We start from the raw sequence: 9,854 nt of genomic DNA on the forward strand, positions 1-9,854 counted from the left end.
TATACTCATTTCAACATGTAATCAATATAAAAACTATTAATGGGATAGTTTATACTCTTATCTTCATACTGAAGTCTTCAAAATGTGGTTTGAATTTTATTTATACTTACAAGCACATCTCAGTTTGGACTGGCCACATTTCAAAGTTCAAAAGCCACATGTGGCTAGCGGCTATTGTATTAGATAGTTCAGAGCTACACCTTTGTTAGGGCAGGTCTAGCAGCACTAACTCTATGGCTGGGTTAGCTGGCATTTCCTGGGGTCTGTTCAATGAGGTCTCCTCACTCTGGCTGGCTGTAATATGAACATGTCCCGCCTCTGCGTCATCTTTGGGAATTACTCTGCTTTCAGTGCCCAGCAGTTGCTCCTTGCTTGGTTCTTGGAGCCTTACCTCTGCATGTGCAAACCTGACATAGGCAAGAAGTCCAGGGAACCTCAGTACAAATCTCTAGAGCCCTTTTTCTGGGTGTTTCTAGCACTTTCTAGCACTCCTTATCAAGTCTGGCAACCTCAGCCTCCTGAACTCCAATCTGTGCTTCTCAGCTCAACAAGATGACTGCATTCTCCTAGGGTCCTCCTGTGCTGGAGGTGCCTCGGCAGAAAGTCCAGTGCCCATGGGGCCCACCCATTACTTCTCTACTCTGAGGGATCACTATCTGTGCCATCTGATGTCCAGTTCCTTAGCTGTAGGCAGCAGAAGGACAAGCTGGTACCAGGTATTCTTCATGACCAGGAGCAGAAGTCCTACTTTGCAAGGGGAAGTCAGGTTAGGAAACATCCTGTGCCCACTCTGGTGAGGTCCAGCCAAGAATTTTGGGTTCCTCTGGGAGAAGGTCTTTCTTTGGTCTTGGCACTGTGACTCTCCCTCCCAATCCTACCTGAGTGTGGCTGCTCATGTGCCAGCAATCACAGCCATGTTCCTGAGTTTGAGGTGGTACCATGGTTCACAATCACCCTTACTGTGAAGCTGGTCAGGTCCTCTTTGTGATGGGTATCTTGGGTAGGCGTGCCAACTGGAGGCCACCATGAGCTTTATAAAAAAGGCTTTTTGTAAGGATGTCCTAGATCATATGATGAGCCTTCCTTACTCAGTCATCCTGGTCTTCCTTACTGGCACACGCATGGAGTTCTCCCATCTCGGATTTGATCGGATATTTCTTAGCCATTGAATCAAGTTTCTGCAATTGTCTGGATAAGGTATGTAATCAGTGCAACTTAGAATTTTTTCCATCCTTATTCCTGAATGGTAATTTTTCTGGGTGTAGAATTTTATATCAGGGTGCTTGCAGTTTTCTCTCAGATCAGCTTCTGTCCAAAGACATTTACCACCAATAAAGTTAAGGCTAATCTCTAGCTCCTTTCCTTCCATAAGAAGGCTTGAAGGGAGGGATTGACTTCCTAGCATCAACATGATCATTGTTTCTGTTTTCGCTTTTTTCTAATGCAAGAAGACAAATCTAGCTGGTAACATTAGCCCCTTGGGAGATGCCTCCAGTCATCAACTATCAGCTCCTATAAGAGCCACAAACACAGAAACATGGAAGCTGGGTGCCACAGGTCGCTGCTGAACCAGGAAGGTAGTCAGACCCTTTCCTTTCCTTCCTGCTCCTTCATTTTCTCAACTTTCTCCTCTTCTCCTCTCTTCTTTAGTACCGGTGTCCTCAGTGCCCCACATACACCTACTTGCTTCTCACACAATTACTCTCGGTCCAAATCCTCCTTGACTTCTTCACCCTGTACAACATCTAGCCTCTCCTCCAAGGCCCAGGGAAAGCACTAGCCTCCCCACGAGGCCATCTCCAGCTCTGAAAGCCTTGTGCCTCTTCTGAAGACTTCACGACTGCTTTCCGGACCTCCCCCGGCATTTCAGCAGGTGTCCTGTACTGTGTGTGTGTGTGTGTGTGTGTGTGTGTGTGTGTGTGTGTGTGTGTGTGTGTGTGTACAAATATATCTCCTTCGGGCAGGAAAGTGGTTAGGAGAGCAGGCCCCAAAGGCAGCATATTTGGATCTCTGCCATTCCTAGATTGGGGCCTCGTCACTTGGTAAATCCACTCGACCTCTCTTGTCCTCAGTTTCCTCATCTCTAGAAGATGGGTAATAATAGTATCTGCCATGTAGCACAGCTCTGAGACTAAATGAGATGCTCCTCCTAGGTTACATGCAACGGTGTCTGGCACATCATACATGCTAAATACAGCTCTCTTGTAAGTTTACAAAGCTCCAGGGCTCTACAGGCCCAGCCCAGTACTGGTACATGAGAGAAACGGACCTGTGGTTCATGAAGTTGAATGCTTGAGAAGACCACACAAAGAGCTAGTGATGTTGGACTGTACATCGGCTTTTGCACAAAGACTTAAACTTGACTTTGCCAGCCATAGGATTTTTCAGCCACCTGCTTTAGAAATAAAAATAGATGTCTGCAGTAGAACAGAGCAGTGTCCACTTGGGGGCAGTCAAAGATTATGACAAATGAAATAGAAGTAAAGGGATGACCTCTTTGATTCATGCTTTCCTTTCACCTTCTTTCTGATGGGAATGAAGGGCCATCAATGCAAAAAATGCTCTCTAGCCACCCAAGCAAAGTACACAGAAATTGGAGTAGCAGGAAAGCATTGCTTTTCCCATGTGGAACCCTCCAGCCACCCATCCTCAATTCCACTTTCTGAAAAACACAGCTCAGATTCTGCACTGCAGGGACTTTAGATCTTTCTCCTTAATCTGGCACCCATGGCTCCTGCTGCCTCAGACTGCTCCCAACCAAGCTCATCTCATCTGAGAGTCTCCCCAACAATTCTAACAAACTCAACAGTCCAGCCACCTAAGCTAATGATTGCTTCTCTGCAATTTTTCTCGGACTGTTCTTGAATTTGGGAATTCTCTTTTCTTCATCTATGGAGGTCAAATGCCACTCCTTTTTTGGTGTTTTGCTTAAGACCACGTCTTTTATGAAGCCCTGCTTGGTGTCTCAGGCCAAAGACGCCTTTTTTTCCTCTAACATTCTGGGAGCTTTGGCCCCATCTGCTTATCAAGGTTAACATGCCTCCTTCATTTTTTTGTAGAGTAGATTTTAGAGATGATTGTGTAAAGGACACAGTTATGGTGCCTGGATCACTCAAACATGGAACCTACTATTACAATTATCGCTCCTATACTTAATTATATAAAAATCTTATTACCCTGAAAGTGGGAAGGTAGGGGTTATGCCTGATCTTTTTTTTAAATCTTTTTCTTTTAAAGTATAGCTGATAGACAATCTTATATTGGCTTCAAGTATATAGACACAATGGTTCAGTTATACAGATTATTAAATCCTCACTCCCACTAGTGCATTTACTATCTGTCAACCTAGGGAGATGTTTCAGAATCATTGGCTATATTCTCCATGCTGTACTACCATCCCTGTGACCAACTTATATTCTGATTGAGAATATTTGTGCCCCTTTATCCCTCTCACCCTCCCCACCCACCCACCCCAATTCCATCCCCTTGGTAACCACCAGTCACTTCTCAGTGTCTATAAATCTACTGCTATTTTTTTCATTTTGTTTTGTTTTTTTTTTTAGATTCCACAAGTGAAATCATATGGTGTTTGTCTTTCTCTACCTGGTTTATTTCACTTAGCATAATACCCTCTGGGTCCATCCATGTTGTTGCAAATGGCAGAATTTCTTTTTTTATGGCTGAATAATATTCCATGGTATGTATGTACCACTTCTTCTTTATCCATTTATCTGCTGATGGATGCTTTGGTTGCTTCCATATCTTGGCTATTGCAAATAATGCAGCAGTAAACATAGGGGTGCATATATCTATTCAAATCAGGGATTTTGTTTTCTTGGGGTAAATTCCAGGAAGTGGAATTACTTTGTCATATGGTATTTCTATTTTTAGTTTTTTTTGAGGAACCTCCATTACTTTCCACAGTGGCTGTACCAATTTACATTTCTACCAACAGTGTAGGAGGGTTCCCATTTCTTCATAGCCTTGCCAACATTTGTTATTTATTGTCTTTTGGATGGTGGCCATTCTGACTGGTGTGAGGTGATATCACATTGTGATTCTGATTTACATTTCCCTGATGATTAGCAATGTGAAGCATATTTTCTTGTGCCTGTTGGCTATTTGTATTTTTTTTTTTTTTGAGAAATGTCTATTTAGGTCCTCTGCCCATTTTCTAATTGTGTTATTTGATTTTTTTGGCATTGAGACATATGAGTTCTGTATATATTTTGGGTGTTAACCCCTTATCAGATGAATCATTTATGAATATATTCTCCCACACTGTAGGTTGCCTTTTTGTTCTGCTGATGGTATTCTTTGTTGTACAGAAGTTTTTAGTTTGATGTAGTCGCATTGTTTATTTTTGCTTTGCTTCCCTTGTTCAGGAGATGTGTCCAGAAAAAAATCTCATGCTTGCATTCAAGAGATTTTTACCTATGTTTTCTTCTAAGAGTTTTATGGTTTCATGTTTTATATTCAGGTCTTTAATCCATTTTGAGTTTACTTTTGTATCTGGAGTTAGACAGTAATCTAGTTTCATTCTCTTGCAGGTAGCTGTGCCTGACTAATGTTGCACATGTAAGCATTTAAGAAAAGTTTGATGCACAAATGACCATACAAATTAGTTAGCCAGTCAAATCCTAATTCATTCCTGAAATAACATAAGGGGCAAATGACTTTTTATGGTTTTTGTGATTATGATTCTGAAGCATAACCCAGGAAATACATTAATTGTTTTTCCCCCTGAAAATGAAGCCAATACATAATTGTTTAGAAAATTCAAGCAATACAGAACAGTTTAAAGAAGATAGTGTAATTTAACCTAATCTCACTGATCAGAAGCCACCAGTCTCATGGATATCCAAATATCTGTGTGCATACATAGTTAAATAAAAGCAACCATACCACATATGCTTCGTACTCAACAATGGTTCATGGGTGCTTTTCCATATTAATAATTTTGGCTAATTCCTTATTCCTTTAAAATATAATATGCTTTGAGGGTGTATAGTATTCTACTATTTAAGATATGATGCTTTATTAAAATGTAATGTTTTGCTAAAATATAAATGTTACATAGGAATGTGAAGACATTTAACCATTAGTTCTTACTTGACTTACTTAACCTCAACTAAAGACTTGGTGGGGAAGTACAAGGAGGCAGTGCCCCAGAACCTGGGTACTGCTAGGCCCAAGGTCAACATAGTGTCTACAGGTGGCTGAGGATGGGGAGGCCCTGGACAAAGACAGATGGAGAACAGGCTGGTGTGAGAATGGGCTTCTCTAAGTAGACATGTTTGGGTCAGCTCTGCTTGGGATTTGGGCCTTGGCCAAGTTCAAGATGCAGAATCTGGAGCTGCCTACGGCTGCACAAGGTTTACATTTACTCAATGCTGGCCAGCCAACTAATAAGGAAGTTATTAGGAGGAGAAAAATGAGAGACAGTAGTTTAAGAGGGAAGAAGCTAACTTGGCTGAGTGCTTCCTATGTGCCATGCTATATGTCGAAAAGCATTTGACAAAATTCAACATCTATTCACCATGACATTTTCACAAAACTAGGAGTAGAAGGGAACTTGTTCAGTCTGGTGAGAGACATCTAGGAACAATCTATGACTACCATCATATCTAAGGGGGAGGATTAAATGTACCTTATCTGGTTACTCCTTCCAGGGGTCCTGTTATCCCCACTTTACAGATGAAGGAGTGAGGGCTTCAAAGGTCAATTAACTCACCCAAAATCACACAACCACTTAGAGTCAGAGTATTCTAAGGAATCAGCAGGCTGTTGTCAGTCAAGACTGCAGTCTTTCAAGGTGTTGCTAGGACTAAATTATGTCTTACCTCTCCATACCTTAAGTTTGAGCTTAGCAAATAAGGTTTCAGGAGCACCTTTGAAATATCTGGCACCAGACTATCTCACAAAAATACAGTTTGGGAAATACAATTTGAGGGTAATAAGGATGAATTTTTTAGACCAAGATTAACCTCATTTATGTGGTCATTCATTCATTCAATAAATGCTTATTGAACTTCTACTCTGTGCCAGCCACCATGCTACCTCTGGCCTATAAACATTGTTACCTCCTGGAGCCTCCTGGCTAGAGACAGACATTAATGGGATAATGAGACAGTCAAATGCTAAATCAGAACTTTGACAGACACCATTAGAAGAAGTGGTAGAGGGACAGCATGACAGGGAGATTTGGCCTAGTTTGTGAGGTCATGTAAATGACTGATGATCTGAAATCTGAAGGAGGGAAAAGTGCAAAAGTTCCCCCAGGCAGGACCAAGAAAGGAACTGGCGAGACTGACAGAAGAGTGGGGCTGCAGAGCCCGGCCACCCAGGATGGCGTGGAGCTCTTTGCCTTCCGGACCACAAGGTGGCAGTGTTTCTCTGTTCTTCACTTTGCCCACGTTTGTATAAAAGACTATTATCTTCATGGAAATATATCCCAGTCATTCCATATTTTGATTTCTTTCTTTTATCCAGCAAAGGAGCAACACATTGCGAGACAGGTCAAGGAGTGAATCTGGAATTAGGCAAATCCAGTTTCAACTTTTAGCTCTGCCACAAATGAACTGTATGACCTCAGATTAAATATCTCTTGAGTTTCTGGTCCCTCATTTATAAAATGAAGACACATCTTGCCTGCCCTTCTTATAATTGTAGGAACAAGTAGCAAATACATGTGCAAGTGTAATAAATCATAATGTACTATAACACTGGTTCTTAACCATGAATGCGCATAACAATCACCTGAGGAAATTTTTTAAATGAGTCTTCTTCCCAAGTTCTGCTCCCAGAGATGGTTCAGTAAGTTCAGCGCTGCGCATGGGAATCTGCGTATTGATAAATGTGATGCTGAATTTAAGAAACTGCATTATGCAAGTACGTGCCAGTGGAAGGAGAGAAGTTAAGGCACAGAAGTTATTCTTACCTCCTCTTATAATGGCATTTTATCATTTTCTATTCTGAATAAAAGTTTTACAAAATCTCCACTACTCATAGATTTACTAATGAGGGCTGAAATGTGTATTTTGTTTATCCTCTTACCATCATAGCAAGTACTTGGAAATATTTCTTGGATAATAATCAGTCTGTAAAGCATTCTTAGAAGTTTTATCCCACTTATGGGTGTATTTGGGTAACAGGCAGACTCTGTGGAATGGTCTTGAGCTTTGCCTTTGGACCCCTGTGGGCGTATCTTTGCTTCTGAATCAGTGATCTAGTGCCTTCTGGTAATGGCTGAATCATGAGCTTCACCTACTGAAACAAGCAATTGTGCTGGGAGTTAAGCAATGAAGTTCCACAGACCTCCTGGAGTTCTCTGTCGTTACATCTATTTCAGACTCCCAGGACTTTTTGACCAGTACTGGCAGGGTTTCCACAGTTTCTAAGCAAAGTCTCAGCACCCACTTCTCCTCAGAGAGTACCCCCCCGCCACTGAGAAGGTCTGATTCCAAGGATGAATGTAGCAGGAGAGAGGTGCAGTGTGGCCCCTTGAGCCCATGGCCAGGGGGGATGTCAAGGATGCAATAACCCCAGCAGCCCAATATGTGTTTCTATTCTCATCTTTGGTAACGGCAGACAGGGCTGTTATCAAAATTATCAGAAGCAGCTGCAGAAACTCACTTTGCTTGGATTGTTCAAACTTCACAATGACAGACAAAAGTGGGGTGTCCTTACCGGGAAATACAGGGTTTTTCATCTTTCAGCAAATATTTATTGAACAACTACTATTTTTGAACCAGACACCACTCTAGGACTTTTACTGCAGTGTTAATAAAATATACACAGACTCTGCCCTTGTGGATCTGAGATTCTATCAGCAGGGGACACACAGTAAACAATAAATGAATTTGAATGTACTTCAGAGGGCCTGCAATGACCGCTGTTTAATTCACAGGACTGCATCAGTAAGTGAGGGGGTCTCCGTACAGCACTTCCTACACCGCCTCCTGCCAAGTCCTTGTGCAGAGCATATTCTGCCTTTGGGCATTTTCTCCACTCCTCCAGCACTGGACTCTTCCAGCAATTGATGCGTGCATCACACCTTACTCACCCTTTCACTGAGAAAAGACTTCCTTAACTTGGAATTTGGAAAGTCCCTTCTTGCCTCACCCCCACCTCCTCACTCCTTTTTTTTTAATTGAGATGAAATTCACATAACAAGATTATTTTATGTTTTCAAGTGTACTATTCAGAGGCATTTAGTATGCTCACAATGTTGTGTAACCATCACCACTATCTAGCTCCCAAATATTTTTATTCCTCCCAAAGAAAACCGTGAACGCTTGAAGCAGTCACTCCTCACTCTTCCCTCCCGCCAGCTCCTGGAAACCACCACTCTGCTTTGGGTCTCTAAGGGCTTAACTACTCTGGATATTTCATATAAATATATTAGGTGATTATATGTGTCTGGTTTCTTTTGTGAAAGTGTACTTCTTAGCACTAAAAATATTCGTGAAGCTGCAGATTTTAATTCCTGCATAGTCAGAAAAGGAAAAGCAATGGCAGCTAGTTTTTGTCTGATAGTAGCAACCAAAGGCTTTTCTGATTTCTTCAGCTTTGGAAGGTGACATGGGAAGCATGAAACACGTGTAATACTTGCCAGATTTCTATTTCCTAAGCATGGGTCTGGCATGCAGTCTGGAGTTAGATGACGGGTGCCTGCCCCTACCTAGAGAAGGTTCTCAGTTGACGGTTAATAAAGATGACCAGCCCAGGCTCAATTCAACCAGGTATCTTCCATGCCTCATAGGGCTTTTTGTAAACTAATGTGTGTGTGTGTGTGTGTGTGTGTGTGTGAATTCTCTATTCTGTTTCTATTCTTCATTCTGTTTCTATTCTCTATTTTGTTTCAAGTTTACAAAATGTAGTGGTTCTTAATAGAGCTATAGTCATTCTTTGTTTCCATGTAGTTCTTTCATGATTGCCCTTGACAAAATGATTGAGATAGTAGCTCACCAGCTTTAGAAGCACACACCCATACGTACACACCCAGACCCTTGATGTTACAGATTGTTAACTCAAGAAATATGTATGGAATATTTATCCAACTATATCCCTGGCACTCAGTGAAATGTTAGAGATACAGCAATGAATAAGGTAGACACTGCTCTTACCTTACTGAATTTATTTCATGGTGGAAATATATAGCAGAAAACATCTACAGTAATTAACTAAATAATTTCTTTTCTAACAGATATGAAAAAAAAAAGTACAGATGCTACGAATTGATGCGTCAGGAAAGTCCAGGCTAGACTGGGGTAGAAGTAGAAGATCAGGGGAAGGCATCTTGATGAAATGACATCCAACTGTGTATTCTTCCATATCTAAATGTATCTCTATAGAGATATGAGCAGATATCATGAAATCCTAAAGATGATGATCTCCAGGCAGTGGACATTGGAATTATGTGGGATTATTCTTTTCCATATAAATATTTCCACAAAAGTTATTTTCTAAAGGCATTTGCTATGCAGATAAGATACTTAAAGTTCTTTTGAAAGATTTAATTGCAATCAAATCAAATCTATAGCTGAGTTAAACTGCTGATGCTGTATCTTTTGACTTCATAGCTTTGACTGAATAAGGAGCTACTTGATATTCAACAGAGGAACTTAGGAAATCTCAGATGTTTCATTTTTCCCGAGAAGTAGATTGCAAAATATTCACTACAAACCCAAATACTGACGGTGTCTGCTGGACCATAATTGAAGTCATCACATGAGGCTAAATTTCCTGTAATACCAGGCAGTTAACTCCCTTGATGAAGCAGCCACTAATATCAGAGCCCCTTTGTTGTGCAGGTACAGAGGAAGGTGCTGGGCTGGGTTTCCACTACCTGA

The sequence above is a fragment of the Manis javanica genome, chromosome 7 (assembly GCF_040802235.1).
Source record: "Manis javanica isolate MJ-LG chromosome 7, MJ_LKY, whole genome shotgun sequence".
In the NCBI taxonomy this organism is placed as follows: domain Eukaryota; kingdom Metazoa; phylum Chordata; class Mammalia; order Pholidota; family Manidae; genus Manis; species Manis javanica.